The sequence below is a fragment of the Barbus barbus genome (genome assembly GCF_936440315.1).
Source record: "Barbus barbus genome assembly, chromosome: 6".
Lineage (NCBI taxonomy): Eukaryota > Metazoa > Chordata > Actinopteri > Cypriniformes > Cyprinidae > Barbus > Barbus barbus.
In genome coordinates this window covers 36,225,754-36,244,003 of record NC_136734.1, presented here as the reverse complement: position 1 = coordinate 36,244,003, position 18,250 = coordinate 36,225,754, and the positions used below count along the sequence as shown (strand labels likewise).

General features: G+C 37.2%; 1 pseudogene across 1 annotated transcript in view; it reads left to right on the top strand.

Annotated features, from left to right (window-relative positions):
- Positions 1-3,536: 3,536 nt before the first annotated feature.
- The window catches only part of LOC306871335 (ras/Rap GTPase-activating protein SynGAP-like), a 54,617-nt pseudogene continuing 39,903 nt past the window's right edge, over positions 3,537-18,250 (top strand). The window contains exon 1 of the transcript in view: positions 3,537-3,618. The product of the transcript in view is annotated as a ras/Rap GTPase-activating protein SynGAP-like (transcript). The remainder of the gene's footprint in view (positions 3,619-18,250) is intronic.

The window sequence follows — 18,250 nt, the reverse complement described above, 5'->3', positions numbered from 1 at the left end:
CAATAGCAGTGATCAGTTCTCGTTCAATGCATTTCTTCCCATGCAACAGCAATACGAAGCATGAAACTGTGTGTGACCATGGGTCATGTATAACAACACCCCAATGGGGATGAAAGAAATATCCCTCCACAAACTCCAAATATGAAGGTATTTTCAAGGAAATTGATGTGGCGTACAAACAACAACAATAAAAGCAGAAATTTATTTTTATTGTCAGCGCTCCCTTTCATGTGATGCTGGGGCCAATTGCATAAGCATAGCCATGATAAGATTGTGGCTAAAGAACTCATTTGACTAACTAGCTATTAACTGTGGTTATCTGTCTGTCTTTTAATTTTCAAATTAGGCCAATCTACATTTTTATGTAAATTACTTTAAAAAGTTATGACCAGTCCAAAAAAAATAGCTGACAAGATGCAACCAGCCAATGGTTCCAGGCATCTTAATCCACCCATGCCTTTTTAGAAACATCAATAATGTGAAAACTACACATGACAGTTAGGAGGTTAATGCTCATACACTCTAAAAGAAACACTCCTTAAAGAAATTAAGAAATGACTGTTATTGTAACTGAGTTTTATGATAAACTGGTCAAATATTGAAGCAATATAGGCCTAAAATGATTCAAAGTTTCTCAAAATAAGAATTAATAATCATTATATAAATGTTACTTTAACAGCTGCAAGCTTTATAATCTTCATAGTAGTCTTTCATGTAGAAACTCACAACCTAAAAAAATAATGGAAAACTCAATACTGACTGATAAGTTAATTGTCATACTAGACTAGAGTAAAGCCAGACATAATGCCAACAAAACATTATCTTTCAATCTGAATCTTGTTGTTTGCATCATAATGTCAATGCAGCTAGCAGAATGGCTGACCTGTATATATGAAATAGCCTTTAAGCCTTTGTTTCCTCTGTAGTCTTACTCACTAAACTACTCAAATATCAGCTTCTCATGTATTGTGATAATAGCATGGCTGCGGTCTCTTGTGGCTGTAAGTGATAGCCTATCATTTTCATTTTGGGCTCCTTTAGGATAGAGCTTAGAAAAAGGACTTGTCTTTGTCTTATAGAATTTCACTACAACAAATACCCTCTACAGACAACAAAAATGAGTAGCATGGTCCCACGTGAATATTTTAACTCAGGTTACCATAAGCTGCGTAATGCAGCTCTGTCTACTTGGAGCTGTTCCACGTCCTCGGACTTGGAAGTAGGGCCTAAATCCAAGTAGGGCTCGCTGGCAGTCCACAAGATCCAGGGGGCGTAGTTGGATCCACATCTACAGGGGGTGGAGATTGGTAGGTTTAGGGGTGGAGATGGGGTGGGTTTAGGTATATATGTAAGGTGGGAGGAGTTGGATCTGGATCCAACCACACCCCATGGATCTTGTAAGGTGTGTTCGACTTTATGCAGCACTTCACAGACCGATCGGCAGCTGACTTGAAGCAGTGCATGCCGGTTAGAAAATTAGTTCGACTTGAACCGGCGCCGACGCTACGTCACTGTGGCTCGCCAGGTCTCTCATCCTTTACCAACAAATGATGATCCATCACCACACACATTCAGCCTTCTGCAGAAAGAAAAAAGTTTAAAATAATAATTTTACAGCTGTACCAGCCAAGTTCGTGTTCAGTTCTGTTTGCCACAGCAGTCAACTAACCTACACTTCTGTTGTAAGCTCAGCTCATGCCGCACCTTTTATGTCCTAGAAATGTGTAGTATTTATAACCTGTGCAGCTTTCGGTGGGCGGGACAGTTTAAAATAATTAAGAAAGGAACATGGAAGAATGAGAAAGTAAAGAGCAGGATGTGTCTGATATGAAGTCTCATATATCAGTTGAATTTTGTGTCTGATATGAAGTCTCATATATCAGTTGAATTTTTTTCTCAAGCTCAGACTGTAACTGCAGGATGGAAAAGTGAGCTCAATACAAAGTAAAATTTCTTCGTGAAACTTCATGCTTAGGACTTAAGCCCCATTGGCTTATACTGGCCACAACGCACTGCGCTTTGGCAAAAGGTTCCGTTCAGAACTACAAACACAAATAAAAAAAGTGTTAAAAAACTACAAATATGGCGGATGTGTGCGAACAACGGTTAAGTAGAGAGGCTCAGATAAAGGGGTTAAAGTTACTAATAATCATCATTTAACCTGGTTACAAATATTTATTTAATATTATCCGTGTTATGTTTAATCTGCAACAACAATGCGATCTTTTAAATGCGTCATTATGCATAAAATGCATATAAATATGAATTATCCGCATGAACGACCCACAGCTGGCAAATCAACGTGTTACTTCTCTCTCTGATACGGTAGGAAGTTGAATGAAATTAAATGTGGAGGATGTTAACTGTAACTGTAACAAGATGACTGACAGGCCAGTTTACAGTGACATTTTGCGCGTAACTATAATATAATGGGAAATAATATGCAATATTATTTAACGTATGCCCACTCTTCTACTACACATTCAAAAAGTGTGTTGGCCTACTTTTTCTTCCCCAAAAGAAAGACGCAGCATTTGTCTCGTGCTTCATAGCTATGCGCTTTATGTCTCATTGGAGGCGGTGCTAATGTGGAAGCGTTCACGCGAGTCTTTGAACGTGCGTTTTAATGAGGTAAATCCTTCTTGGTCGTTTCAAACTGTCCAGATAGAAACTATTGCTCAAAAAATGTGTAGCCTCTATATTATACGTTTAGTTCACAAAGTCCTTTAAATGAAGTCCATCCCATTTTCTCAACAGCACATGGATAAACGAGAAAAAAACTGGGTAATTTGTTAAATGTAACGTTCGTTATTTAGAAGTAACACATTTAGTTTCAAGACAATGTTTTGGCACTATGTGCCTCAGACTTTGATATTATTGCATTATGTAATGTCTGCTAGAAATTAAAATAGTTTGTAACTCTACAACGTGTCCTTAATACATGTTTGTCCAGAGATCGTTGTTGTCGTTTAGGGGTGAGCTGTAACCAACTGAATGCATCGTTTTAAATTATGAATTAATGATTAAATAATTACATTGATTTAAAATGATTATAGTTTACCCCATAAGATCCCAGTTTCATTTTATAAATTTAATTCCGTTTGAAAATAAATAGAAAATAGCATAGGTTGTTAGCTTATGTTATTTTTTAATGATGACTAACAACTCTAAAAATAAAAAGTGCATGTGTGTATGTGTCACTGTAACAACTATTGTACATGTAGTATGTGTAAACACTGTTGTGTTTATTTCTATTAAACATAATTTTGGGATGAAAACCTAGTGATGTTAAATCAAATTTAACAAGAAAACCTGCTGCTTCAGATGATACAAATTTTGTCTTTTAACATCTGCATCATCTCCAAATAAAATTCTAAATCAGTCTCTCTCTCTCTCTCTCTCTCTCTCTCTCTCTCTGAAGCATACACGCTGCAGCTGAGAGGACTTGGATCGTCGGTCAGTAGCACATAGAGGGATGCACGCCTCTCTCAGAAGATTATCCTCCCACATATTGGTTCAGATTACCAATCACAATTATGCAAAGGAGAAGAAACATAATGGAGAACCCTTCATTCTATTCGTCTCACAACCAACATCTCGGGTGGATTCAAGTCTCAGGTAGGACAGTCCCATAAGAGGGGTGGAGAGTCCGTGCTTACAGTGAGAACAAGGGGACAAAATCTGCAATATTTTAGCTAAAGCTTTTAGCTTAGTTTCTATAATGCAACAAGATCTGATCACTTATTTGCACTTTTTGCCCTGAAATACCTTTTTAATAATAATAATAATAATAAAAAAATGTAAATCAGAAAACAGACAAGCTAGATCAGTGAGTATATCATGAGAAACCTCCTCATCCAAATAAAACTGCTGTTTTCTACATCAGAGAAAGAGCTTGGAACTCTGTGCCATGGCAACACAGTCATTTACTGTATTTTAAGCAGACATGTTAATTGAGGCATGGCTCTACATGATACTTGCTGAATTTCCTTTTTGTGCAGATCTTTAGTCAAAATCAGTTAAGGACACAGTTCAAAGAATTCTGAGGATTTATCTCAGAGGAATTTATGATTTAATCCAGAGAAAACAGCTGCCCAGTAAGTCCTTGTAGGACAGTAACTTGCTAGTAGGTCTGTTTAATACTGAGCCAATTCAAAATACTTCCACTTCAGAACAAGGCTGCTGGGTGGTAGAGTTGTTGTTTGATGTGTTTTTTTCACTGTATCTAGTACAGAGAGTATAACGATGTTGAGTGCTCATAACCTATTCCTTTTACAGATAGTATGTACTACTTCTCTCAGATCAATGCCATTTATAGTTGGTGGGTATTTCCCTTCCAGACAGACACACCGAGTCTGACACACTGCTGTGTCATCTGTTGTAAATGATCACGATGACGAAAAAATTATGAAGAACAAGTCACATGATTACATAGTAACAGTGGCACGTGATTTACTCATGTTTGCTTAAAAAAGGTTTCCTGAAAGTTTATGCTTTATTAATTAGCAAAGCATATTTAATGCACTACTGGCTGCATCTATAGGTTTGAAACCATGCAAATACGCATTTATGGGAAATGATACACCCAGGGACGTGCACAGACATTTTGAGGGGCATGGGCTCAAGTGGAAAAAGGGGCACTTCTCATATTAATTGAATTATTTTCTAAACAAAACGCTAAATATATTAGGGGTATGCGTTATTGACAAAAAATATATCAATATTTTCTGGGATTTTATCGATAACTATAATTAGACAATATTTTGCTGAGTGTGTTATTGTGCTGATATCTTAAGGACTACCACAGCTGACTCCTAAAGTTTTTGATATTCTGCAGTGATCAGTTCACAGCAGTGGTAGAAATTAATATTTTGCAATAAGTTTAAATTGATTTTTTTTGTACCTTTTATGGGCATTTTTACCTTTATAAAGCCCTGCATGAGTGTGCATCATATTTTCAGTCAAATTCTTAAATTGAATCAGTCAATTAGAATAATTTAAGCGGTTACCAAGCAAATGAAATCAGTATTGACAAAATTAATCTTTGCAATGCAGAGAAAGCATAGAAGCTGTATTAGAAGTGGCATTTAGATGCATTTACACACTGTTTAATGCCGGACATGAATGCATTTAACCTGCAGTTACAAATGCATTAATACTGTTTTAATATTTTAAACATAAAACATTGAATACTGATTAAAAAAAAATGAATAGATACTTTAAATGTGAAATTAAAACTGCCAGTATGTGGCAGCAAGTCGCTGTTAATAAGTGAGTCATTGCAACTGAACTGAATCATTTAAACGGTTGATTCATTCAGGAACAAAACAGGTGTTGCTCAGAGACGCAAATTGAAATATTTGTTGGCGAAATAGAGCAAAAACAGTCAATATTGTGTCTAAAACATAAGTGTGTTAATATTAAATTCTTGTTTATTTAACTGCTTTATAAAATCAGTATCACATTTGTAATCATGTTGCTTTTTGGTGGGGAAAAGAAAACCGTCAGTCTTCGCGTGATACTGATTAACTATATGAAATGATATAAATATGTAAATTTCTGCCCCCATATCTTGAATTTTGTGATCATTCTTAATCTAAATGCATTTTAATAACTGAATGATGCAGTGAAAGAACGCGCACTGGTCTATGGTATAGCTGATTGTTAGCAAGACAAATTTTCCTTTTGGATAATTAGCTGTAAATTCGAGGCACAGGTAGCTAGTCTTTTGTGTATCACCACTCACCTCCACACCAAGATAAACACAACTGGAGAGGGAGGGAGGGCTTCACTTCTGCGGTTCTCTGACTGTCTTTGATGTGCATCTGCCGATCAATGTGTGCTACACTGCTGTGCTGCGTGCGCCTGCGCCGAGACGCGGAGGGGAGAAAGGCATCAGAACCCGACAGAGTCTCAACATTTTCCGACCAGACCTGATATTTGGATTTTTTTATTTGTTTGACAGGGAAAGCTGTGGTCAAACAGAAACACACACGCACACATATATACATAGGCCTATATTAATTTATTTTAAAAAAAAGCACTTTCTCTTGAGGAAGAAAAAGGGCAGGTGCTCCAGCCCCCATTTATGTCTATGTGTGCACGTGCCTGGATACACCACAGTTCTGTAATTAACATATTTAATGTTGTTGGACATGAATAATTGTAGTGAATAACTGGGGTAAATGCCATCATGCTTTAACACAGGCACACCTGTTTGAGGGGCCATTCACATAAAATGTATTTAAAATGTTTTTTTTTTTTTTTTTTAAACACTCCTGTTAAACTGACTCACATTTGATATTTAAACCGGTTAAGCTAATTATGTTCTTGAAATTTGACTTGACTTTCTCATTTAGAGCCATGCATGCAAAGTTTTGACACAAAAGTGTTTTGGAAAAACTGTAACAATTTTGGTGCCTACGATAGTATTAGAGGTTAAATGGACATGGGGTTAAATTTACCCTTGACACACAGGGAGGAACTTTTTTTTAAACATAATAGGAGTTCAACATTTCTCATATTTTATATTGTTTTAGAAAACGGGATACCCATATTTTCATCATAAATAGCTTTAATAAAGTGAGATGCAGGTTAGTGGAATGAATAATATGGATAATATTGATTGCTGTACGCTATAATGCTGTAATGCTTTTAAAACTATTTAAATTATTTTTACTGGATTCAGCCTTCAGCATTTTATTTTACATTTATTTTAATGTTGGACATAACAGTTTAGTTCTTTGTGAGTATGGCTTGTTGACAGTATTATTTAGTAGAATTCCTTGCTCTTTCTTTTATCTTGTTCTGGATGCATCTCAACTATTCAGGCTTCAAATCATTAGTACTCCTTCATTACCCAGTCCTGCTCCCCTAGATCCCTTTGGTTTTTTCTAACAGCAGCACATAATAGGAAGCATTAGAGTTTGCTGTGCCAGGATGTGTTTTATTAGTGGAAGCTGTGTTTTTCTTGTCCATGCTCTATCTAGAGTGTGTCTGATCGTGTTTTTGTTGTGATGTGTGTGTGCTTGTGCATGCGTTCTGCCGTGTTTTCTCAGTTACTGTTTAAGAGCCTGGGGATTCAGTCACACACGGCCTCTCTTTAATACCCTGCTAATTGATTAGTCCTCTGGAAAATGTCAGTGGGTGTGAATGAAGCTCTCATGCTCCCCTCGGGCTCCTTCAGGTTCTTTCCTAAAGCTGCCTTCCCTTCTCTTTAAACTAAACGACCCATCGTAAATATCCCATCATTCCGTTCTTCGCTTAGGTGAACATGCTCATGAATTCCACTTCTGGTTAAATGTCACTGCCACCAAAGATTAAAGACAAGGGTTGTAATTCCAAAGCAGACATCCTCTCATTTTTGTACCAGGAGGAGATGTGTGTACTTCAGTATTAAAGTGGGCTCGTATTGTAAACTCAGATTAAACCTGAGCGCAGATGAGGGATTATTGTCCATGTAGAAAAACTAGGTAGTATTCTGCGGCCGTTTACGAGAATATCCCATCTTGATAGTTCACCCAAAAGTGAAAATTCTGTCATCTTTTATTCACCCTCATCTTGTTTCTTTTGTAGAACACACACAAAATGTTTTAAACGGCTTCAAAATGTCGTCTTTTGTGTTTCACAAAAGATTTTGGTAAGTTCTTGAGCAGTCATGTAAATTGGAGATGTTCCTCATGCAGTCAGTCATAGGGCTGGGTATCGAGTTTGATACTTTTTAGGCACCAAGCGAATTGCCTAGATACCACCAAGTATCGAAAAACGTCTTGTCGTTCGGTACCAAAATTTCGATACCTAAGGGGTTAATCTCATCAACGTCAGTGAGCCAATAAACCTGCAGCACTAGGTGCATTCGACTAGAAGCGATGCGGCGCAGATTGATCAATGTTTGACAACCGCGAGAGCAATTCGAAAGCGTACGGAGCAGTCTGCTCTCTATATTGCGCGGTTTTGTTTATCACACAGACTGAAGCGCGCGTGACGCTCACAGTGATTTCAGCGTCTGCCGTCTCACTAAATGAGGACATAAACACATGAACAACACCTCCTGAACTGCTCTGAGAGTCACTTCATGAGCATTTTACCGTTTGATTTCATAGCATCGTATAATATTTTAATTTATTTAGTCATTTAGCAGATGCTTTTATCCAAAGCGACTTACAAATGATATCATATACATCTAAAAAAAAATTGAATATCATGAAAAAGATCAATATTTTTTGTCACTCATTTCAGAAAGTGAAGTCCATATATTATATAGATTCATTACACATAGAGTGAAATATTTCAAGTCTTTATTTCTTGAAATTTTGATGATTATGGCTTACAGATCATTAAAACCCAAAATTCAGTGTTTCAGAAAATTAGAATATTACATAAGATCAATGAAAAAAGGATATTTTAAACAGAAATGTCAGGCTTCTGACAAGTATGTTCATTTCTATGCACTCAATACTTGGTTGGGCCTCCTTTTGCATGAATTACTGCATCAATGCGGTGTAGCATGGAGGCAATCAGCCTGTGGCACTGCTCAGGTGTAATGGACGCCCATGTTGCTTTGATAGCGGCCTTCAGGTCATCTGCATTGTTGGGTCTGGTGTCTCTCATCTTCCTATTGGTCAGGCGAGTTTGCTGGCCAATCAAGCACAGTAACACCATGGTCATTGAACCAGCTTTTGGTACCTTTGGCAGTGTGGGCAGGTGCCAAGTCCTGCTGGAAAATGAAATCAGCATCTTCATAAAGCTTGTCAGCAGAAGCAAGCATGAAGTGCTCTAAAATTTCCTGGTAGATGGCTGCGTTGACTGTGGACTTCAGAAAATACAGTGGACCAACAGCAGCAGATGACATGGCAGCCCAAATCATCACTGACTGTGGAAACTTCACACTGGACTTCAAGCAACATGGATTCTGTGCCTGTCCACTCTTTCATTTGGACCTTGATTTCCAAATGAAATGCAAAATTTACTTTCATCTGAAAAGAGGACTCTGTGACCTCTTTGTGGAGGGCGTCAATGTTCGTCTTCTGGATCATTGCCAAGTCAGCAGTCTTCCCCATTATTGTGGTTTCAAAGAACAAGAGATACCCAGAATTTATACTGTAGGGATGGTCATTAATTGAAACTCAAATTTAAGTATTCTAATATTTTGAGATACTGATTTTTGACTTTCATGAGCTGTACGCTCTAATCATCAAAATTAAAACAAAAAAACTATTGAAATGTTCTACTTTACATGTAATGAATCTAAAATATATGAAAGTTTAACTTTTTGAAATAAGTTACAAGAAAAAAATGAACTTTTTCATGATATTCTAATTTTTTTTAGATGTACCTGTACACACAGAACTGTAAGGTATGCAACCCGTCAAAAAAAAAAAAAGTTGGAAGACTTGGAAGACACGGCAGAAATATACTACTATTGTTCAGCAGACAGTATATACTGCTACTACTAGGCTACTATTCAAATTATTAAAACTTTATTTTTTTTTAGTAATGATCACACAACATTTCCATGTTTTAATTTTAATTTGTAACCCCCCTTTGTTTGCCAAAATAAATAAACTTTGATTTTCAATAATTTAAAGATAAATTAAATGAATGTTTTATGCCCTCATTTGAAAACCAGATATAGAACACAGAATTTCTGAGGAAAAATAAAACATTTCATAAGGATATTTTAAGAATAAATTTGAATAAACTAAGTTGTTTTTATGCATTCAAATAATTAGACATACTACACCAGAATTTAATAACAATAAAAAACACATGGTGAAAGAAACTAAAACACCCACTTATGAAAGTGGATAAAGATTTTCAATTTCTTGAAGTCTTTACCAACCTAGAATAAATGAATAGAAATTATGATTCTGTCTGAGCTATGCGTTTTAAAATGAACACGCACTAGTGTAAATGTAGCCTAACAGATGTGTAAACTGAAAATGATTTGAACTTTATTAAAATTATTTGCACTGATTTATTGCGTTGGATATATTTTGTTCATTTGTGCAATGGCTCAGGAGATGAGGCTTTGAGTCTGTGTAAATGTCAACAAGCTGAAAAAATAATTTTTTGAGATAATACAATCTTGTTAAAACTGATTTCATAAAATTGGTATCGAAAAAAGTATCGTTCAGGAACCGGTATCGAACTCAAGGTATCGGTATTGAAAATCTTTGAACGATACCCAGCCCTAGTCAGTCATGCTTTGCTTGCTGCAAATTGAATTACGGTAAATATTAGAAATGAGTTGTGTACTTTGTGAACTGAGTAACATATAATCATATTTGTAACTTTCACTTATGTCATTTGGAAGAGGACATAGATGATTAAATGTAGGGTCATCAATCAGATGTGTAGCAATTGAGATATTAGACACACATGGGTGATTATTACTCCACTTGTTTACCAGAGCCTTGTTGCTCAAGGACGTTAGTGTGTGTGTGTGTGTGTGTGTGTGTGTGTTTGTATGCTTTAGTTTGCATATATCTGAAGTATCATTGATCCATAATTCATAATCGTGCTGTCGAATTAGTGTCATGGTAAAATGTGTGTGTGCACGCACTTAACTGCATGGTAAATAAACGTTCATTCTATCAGACACCTATTCTCAGCATATGCAACCCTACAGCAAACACTACAGTTCATCTCCTCATTGAGCCGTCAGGATGTGAAATAAAGCTTTATGTAAGCACATACACCTTAATGATTCTGCACTTTCAGCACAGACTACAAACTGCATTCCATAACAGCTGCAACTGGCAGGTTATTTGATGGTTATATTGTGGATTGAGACTTCATTCTGGGGAAGTCGTGGCCTAATGGTTAGAGAGTCGGACTCGTAATCGAAAGGTTGCGGGTTCGAGTCCCCGGCCGGCAGGGATTGTAGGTGGGGGGAGTGAATGTACAGCGCTCTCTCCACCCTCAATACCACGACTGAGGTGCCCTTGAGCAAGGCACCGAACCCCCAACTGCTCCCCGGGCGCTGCAGCATGGCTGCCCACTGCTCCGTGTGTGTGTGTGTGTGCATTTGTTCACTACTCACTGCTGTGTGTGTGCACTTGGATGGGTTAAACGCAGAGCACCAATTTCGAGTATGGGTCACCATACTTGACAATACGTCTCGACTCGACATTCAAGTATGTTGATTTTGAATGATAGATATTTTCAGTGATACAATTTAGCATATCAAGTACTATATAAGGAAAAACTACAGTACATGAATCATGAAAAGTGTTATGCAAACTTGATAGCACACACAACAAAATGTCCAAACCAATGATGGTGATTAAAGGATGACAGAAGTGTTTGGGTTGGTCGCGTTAATTGTGTAAAAATATCACTTTTGTTCTTTGTGAATTTGTCAATTTTAATCAAAATTATGTCTGGTGATAAATGCCGGACTTCTCCAGCCATTTTAGTCCACTTAACCCTACACCTCCACAGTCCATTTTTGATTGCAACACCCACATCTCAAAATCCAATCAACAACCAATGGATAGAACCAAATTCCCATGCTGTTTTTTATTCTTCTTCAATGGTTTGTTACATTTGGATGCACGTCACAACATGAAAGAAGAAAAATCTGTTGCTACTTCCATCTTAATGCGACTAATAAATATGGCCATATGCTGCGCAATAAAATTCTGTCTGCACTCTGTCCTGATGTAGGAGAGAGTAAATGATGATAATTATTTTATTTTTTGTTGAGCTGTTCTTCTTTTATCAACCATTATGGCTTTTTCACTTTGATCATACTCTCTTGCATAACCTGGCTTCAGAGCTAATCCTCTACTTAAACTTTTAAGTCACCAAATCTTTGAAACCTCTCCAATTCTCTGATAGCATTTGTTCATGCACATTTATATTTACATTAATGCATTTGGCAGACTCTTTTATCCAAAGCGACATACATCAAGGTAGAAGAACCCATGGCCATTGCATTGTAAGCAATGTGCTTAACTGTTTAAGTTACATGAATGTATATTCTGTTACTCCTCATCATTTGTCATTGTTATATAGTAAAGTGAAATGTGTCTTTCTCAGACACTTATCACTAGGGCTGGGTATCGTTCAACAATTTTCGATACCGATACCGATACCTTGAGTTCGATACCGGTTCCTGAACGGTACTTTTTTCGATACCAGTTTTATAAAATCAGTTTTAATAAGATTACATTATCTGAAAAAACTATTTTTTTTAGCTTGTTGATATTTATACAGACTCAAAGCCTCATCTCCTGAGCCAATGCACAAAGGAACAAAATATATCCAACACAATAAATAAATAAATAATTTTAATAAAGTTCAAATTGTTTTCAGTTTACACATCTGTTAGGCTACGTTTACATTAGTGCATGTTCATTTTAAAACACATAGCTCAGACAGAATCATCATTTCTAGCTTGTTAAAGACTTCAAGAAATTTTAAATCTTCATCCACTTTCATAAGTGAGCGTTTTATTTTCTTTCACCATATGTTTTATTGTTATTAAATTCTGGTGTAGTATGTCTAATTATTTGAATGCATAAAAACAACTTAGTTTATTTAAATTTATAGCCTGTGTTCTGTATCTGGTTTTCAAATGAAGACATAAAACATTAATTTATCTTTAAATTATTGAAAATCAAAGTTTATTTATTTTGGCAAACAAAGGGGGGTTACTATTAAAATTAAAACATGGAATAACTGTTGTGTGATCATTACTAAAAAAAAAAAAAAAAAAGTTTTAATAATTTTAATAGTAGCCTAGTAGTAGCAGTATGTACTGTCTGCTGAACAATATTAATATTGTTAATATTAAAACCAAACTTTTATTTTGACGGGTTGCCTGGAATACCTTTACAGTTCTGTGTGTATATGAGATGAGTTAGTTTTACTCGAATCAAAAGGTGAAATGCTCATGAAGTGACTTTCAGAGCAGGTCTGGAGATGTTGTTTATGTCCTCGTTTAGTTAGGCGGCAGACGCTGAAATGACCGCGAACGTCACGCGAGCTTCAGTTTGTGTATAATAAACAAACCGCGCGATTTAAAGAGCGGACTGCTCCGTGCGCTTTAGAAACGCTCTCGCGGAGGTCAAACACTGATCAATCTGCACGTCGCCGTTTCTAGTCAAACACAGCTAGTGATGCAGGCTTATTGGCTCACTGATGGTGATGAGATTAACCCCTTAGGTATCGAAATTTGGTACCGAACGACAAGACGTTTTTCGATACTCGGTGGTATCGAGGCAATTCGGTCGGTGCCTAAAAAGTATCGAACTCGATACCCAGCCCTACTTATCACACTTGAGCACAGCTGTCAGTGGAAGAGTAATATCCCTTTTGCTTTGGTCCTCACATATAACCTATGGTGATGGGGAGCTACACACTTTCTCTCTTTCTCAAGTCGTAGAGCTGTCAGAGAAGAAGTCTTGTAGATCAATGTAGAGTGCCACGGTTGTCACACACTCTGCAAAGACAAAGTAGAGGCAAGAAAACTTGTACTCACTCATACATGGCCTGTCAGAGCTGCTGTATATCTTAGACATGGTCACACCAAATGGACAGCGACTTAATTTAAATCTTGAATAATCAAATCTAGCAAGGGAGTGAGGAATGAATTAGAGGGCTGCAAAGAAAGAAATGGAGAAGGAGTGAGATGCCATGAAATTCATGAGGAATCGATCATGTCATGTTGTCAGTGCACTGTGAAATGAGTGAGGCAGGAGCGCACATCTCATCATGCATATTATTCACTTTTAGCCACCATCTTCTAATATAACAAAGTCACGTAGAATATTTACTTTTTCATCAGAGCTGCTGCACAAATACTGACCATTGTTGTGTGTTTCTTGAATAATATAGCAGTTTGGTGTCAGGGTTGTATAGCTTTAGGCAACTAATTTGTTTTCATTGTGACTCGATAAATAGGAAAGCTGTAGAGGTTCTTTGAAAAGAACAATTAATCTGTATTGACTGCCAAAGATAACAAATATAGTCCTCATCACACCTGTCATGTCACGTTTGTTAGCTAGGACTATTGTGTAATCTTCTCGGCTCCAGTTCAAATATTTAAATCAATATATTGTTTTCTGTGAATGAGTAAGCTGAATGATTTTCACATAATTGTGAAGTAAATATTCTAGGCTACAAGATCTGGTTCTCAAAAGTCTTGTAAACAATTGTTCTGTATGTGTTTTATGGTCTTATTTCAGTGACTTCAAAATTGTAGTTTTTCACTAACCACGCATAAACATTGATTTCTCAAAAACACAATCATGTACATAAATGCTGCTAACATAACATTGTAGCCCAGTTTGTGCTGTTTACAGTGTTATTAGACTTTAGCCATTTATATTTTTATAAGCAACTGAAAAAAGCACAAATGTCAGGGCATGTCGAAAGTTCTCCAGGCCCCCAAAACACCCTCAGGGCCCAGAGGGTTAACAGAACAAAAGCAATTCAGATGTAGGCTATGATTGCTATTTTATTTAGTCTTTCATTGTTTAATTAAGGTAAATGGCTTTCACTAAATTGTCAATGCAGTCTGGAAGAAAACCCAACATCATTTTAGAGCACGATACAGATAAACTGAAAACAAGCATGAATTAATCATTTTGGTGTTTCCTAGCTTTCATTTTTGCCAAATTGGTGTGGGCTATGGATAATATCACTGACATTTAAACTGAAATTGTGCAACTAGTATAAAAATAAAATACCGGAAATGCAATCAATTTGAAATAGTTGAAAAATTGGTCACATATATACCATGTCACATATATAAGATAACGATCTTTGTACATTAGGCTGTACATTAAGGAAAATGCAAACAGTTTCTTAATGTCAACTAATCAATGTCGCATTTTATAAACAAAATTCCTGAAATTATATATTGTAAGTCAATGCATTTTGAATTGTTATTGTTGTTCATTACCTCCTGTACAGATGAGAGACTGCAAGATGACACAAATTAAATAGGATATTAATATAGGAACCGTTAATGCTAAATTAGGATAAGAAAAAGAAACTTGATTTAAGAAAAATCATTAAAGCCTTATGATTTTACTAAATTTGTCCTGAGTAAAATTATATAGAGGAAATGATTGTCAGGTGTGTTGATTTGAAAACAGGTATTTAGAATAAAGTCAATTGTAAAATTTGGTGTGCAGTTTTTTTTTTTTTTTTTTCTTAATCTGGATATTTCAACTGGAAAACAATACAAAAGTACTGATTTATTTTTATTTATATTTTATATTTTTGCCATGCCAGTGCCTGGGCAAGGTGCAGTGAAGAAAGATGGATGCCCAGTAGAGGCACAGGATCTCATGGGTGCAATTTATTGTTGGCGTTGGAGCTGTCTCTGCATTATGTTGTGATTTTATGTGTAAAATGGCACGTGACAATTTTGTTGTGTACAACAGAATATTTCATCTTGGACTGAAGATGTGTGCTTGTGAGAGGCTGTGTATACTTGTTAGTTCATTTCTGAAGTGTGAGCTTCAGTGTTATGGTAGAGATGAGCACACAGAGAAACTCGTCTGTGTAGCCATACTGATTGGCTAACGGAGGAGACCAATGGCGATTCTCTAGAGGCTCTAGAGCAGGGATGGGCAACTTTGATGATAGTGAGGGCCACAAATATTTTATCGTCACTATCAGAGGGCCAAATGTGACTGTGCACTTTCACCAATGGGATATTGGAAAGTTAGAGGTACCATTTTAGAAGAAAACATAATGCATGTATGTCTGTATTACAGACTTTGCTTAGTGAATCAACCTGCATGTCCATATTCAATTATTTTTTCTGCTTCTTTTCATGAATTAACTTTTAACATAAACAAACAAAAACACATTAATGTGGCAAACATTTTTTATTATTATTCAAGTGCAAACATGTTGGGCTCTCAAAAAACAACCAATGATGGCACAAAACTGAAAAGTAGCCTATTAAGTGAAAAAACTTAATGGGATATTGGAAAATTAGAGCTACCATTTTAGAAGAACAAAACATATCTATGTCTGTATTACAGAGTCTGTGTTTAGAGTTTAGTGAACCAACCTGCATTTCCATACTCAATTATTTTTTTCTGCTTCTATTCATTAATTAACTTTTAACATAAACAAAACACATTACTGAGTAGCAAACTTTTTAATTATTATTATTATTCCAGTGCAAACATTGTGGGCTCTCAGAAAAACATAAGCATACTTTCCACCATATGCTATATCTCACCTACAGGGGGGAAAAGTTAATGAGATACTTGTGGTCTCTCCTGCTGGCGTACAATAGACTGGAAGTCAATGTCAATGTTAGTGCAGCCAATCCTCATGAGCTGAAACAGAACGTCATCGCTGATCCTGTTTCTCTCTTTCGACTTTATATGTTTCATTGTGGAGAAGCTGCTCTCGCAAATGTACGTGCTCCCAAACATGCTGGCCACTGACAGTGCAAAATCCCTGAGAAGTGGAAAGCGGGACTTGGTAGTAACCTCCAAAATGAAACTCCCCTCTCACTGCGCTTTGCTTGAAAAAACGGGTCTGACTGAATTTCGCAGAGTTCAAGCTGCAACTCGGAGGGTTGCTCGCTGACAGCAGCAGAGAGGGGGTCAGTGAATAACGCTATTCGTGGCTGCATGGCATGGAAATCATGGAAGCGGAACTTAAACTGCTGCTGCAGTGTTTCGATGTCGGCTCTGTATTTGTGAAAAATGTTCTCGCATTCAGGTACATCTCTCCGCATCTCTTCACAAGCGGGAAAGTGTGCAAAATTTTGCCGATTGGACGAAAATCCTTCTTTGAAAAGCTCTAATTTACGCCGAAATGCATTCATGTGTGCGTAAAGGTCGGATACAGTTTGGCCTCGCCCCTGTAACTGTGTGTTCAGGTGATTGAGGTGTGAGGTAACGTCCGTAAGGAAGGCCATATCGCAAAGAAACTCTGTGTCTCTGAGTTTTCGTGTGTAGGCGCTTGTATCGCCTCGAACACTGTCCTCCAAAAACACAGGAAGTTCGGTGCACAACGCAAAAAAACGCTCCAGACACTTTCCTCGGCTCATCCATCTAATCTCGGTGTGCATTTGTAAATCCCCATACGCCGCGCTCACTTCATCCAAAAAAGCTACAAACCTCCTGTGACTGAGAGACCTATTCCCTCCTCGGATGAGATTTGTAACTTTAGTCACCAGATCCATAACGTGACTGAAGTTAAGTGTCTTGGCACAGAGAGCCTCCTGTAGAATTAAAATAAAGATTAGATTCAGCGCTAAAATCTACACATCCTGTCATATTAATCTCATAAGGCCGCCCATATTCTAATCATAAAAGTGAGCTGATGATAAAACAACTCACCTGATGGATGATGCAGTGCAGTATAGGACAGTCCATCCCACTCTGTTGGAGGAGCCCGGCGAAACCATTGTGTTTTCCTTGCATCGCAGGTGCGCCATCAGTAACGACGGCTGACAACTTGTCAAAGCCACCATAGTACTCATTCACAACACTGTTAACGGTGTAGAAAATATCCGTCCCTTTAGTAGTGTTGTGCAACGACACCAATTTTAAAAGTTCTTCGTGTACAACAAATGAACTGTCAATCGTTCTAGTGAAAATCAGTAGCTGGCTAATATCCGTCACATCTGTGCTCTCATCCAACGCTAATGAGAAGTATTTGCAGTCGTGCATTACTTGTTTCAGTTTGCCATCGACGTGATTATGGATGTCAAAAATTCTGCGTGTCACTGTGCGACGGGACAAGGAGACCGTTTCAAAGTTTTTAGCCATATCCTCGTCTCCAAATGATTTGGCCATTTCCATTGCACACCTCTTCACCATTTCGCCATCTGACAAGGGCTTCTTGGCTTTAGCAAGCTCCAGTGCCACAGAGTAAGACGCCTTGAGGGCAGACTCCTGTGTGGATGTAATTCTGGTAAAAAATACTCTGTTGGTGATTGAGCTTCACTTTCAGGTCAGCTATAACAGCGGACCTAGCAGCTCCGGTGTACTTTCCATATTTGTCCCTGTGTGTGGTATTGTAATGGCGACTTAAATTGAAATCTTTGAATACTGATCTTGTTTCTAAACACACTAAACACATAGGTCTGCCTTTGAATTCTGTAAACAGATAATCTGTTTCCCATCTCGTCTGAAAAGTACGATTCTCTTGATCCAGTTTTCTTTTTTTTACCTCTCATGGTTCTTTCTCTTCATCGTTGACTGTAGTGAAGCAGGTCCGACTAAGTGTTTTGCATAGGAGGCGCCCTCTATCGGTATAC